At 50.0% G+C, this 528-nt stretch overlaps 1 pseudogene; it reads right to left on the minus strand.

Moving 5' to 3' along the window:
• Positions 1–135: 135 nt before the first annotated feature.
• LOC145719712 (protein N-lysine methyltransferase METTL21A pseudogene) lies at positions 136–473 on the minus strand (annotated as a pseudogene).
• Between the last annotated feature and the right edge of the window lie 55 nt (positions 474–528).

Raw genomic sequence — 528 nt, forward strand, 5'->3', positions numbered from 1 at the left:
TGGAGTCCCGGGATGGAGTCCTGCATCGGACTCCCTGCTCAGCAGGGAGTCTGCTTCTCCCTCTGACCCTCCCCCTCTTGTACTCTATCTCATTCTCTCTCTCAAATAAACAAAATCTTAAAAAAAATAAAATTAAATTAAAAAATAAGTAAATAAAGACCAGTCTTATAATCCACTGTGGTTGTCTGCAGAGCCCCAGGGGGTACTCACCGCGTCCCAAACCACCGCGGCAACTCCCAGCTGTCTCCAGTCCTGCCGGATCTGGATCGTGTGGTTCGCAAAGGAGAAGGTGGCAAGAGGCTTGTGGAATTTCTGCAACCCCACTCCCACTGTCTCCTCATAGGGCACCAGGGCCATTTCGCCTGCACTCAGCTCTCGGCTCCCTCAAAGCTGTTGGGCAAGAGAAGCCTGCCTGACGCTCTGGCCAGAAAAAAATGCACTCTCTTAAGTAGCCCCAGATGCTTTTTTTTTTATTATTTATTTGACAGAGACAGACACAGCGAGAGAGGGAACACAAGCAGGGGGAGT

The sequence above is a fragment of the Leptonychotes weddellii genome, unplaced genomic scaffold, assembly GCF_054177405.1.
Source record: "Leptonychotes weddellii isolate Sample4059 unplaced genomic scaffold, ASM5417740v2 HiC_scaffold_66444, whole genome shotgun sequence".
Lineage (NCBI taxonomy): Eukaryota > Metazoa > Chordata > Mammalia > Carnivora > Phocidae > Leptonychotes > Leptonychotes weddellii.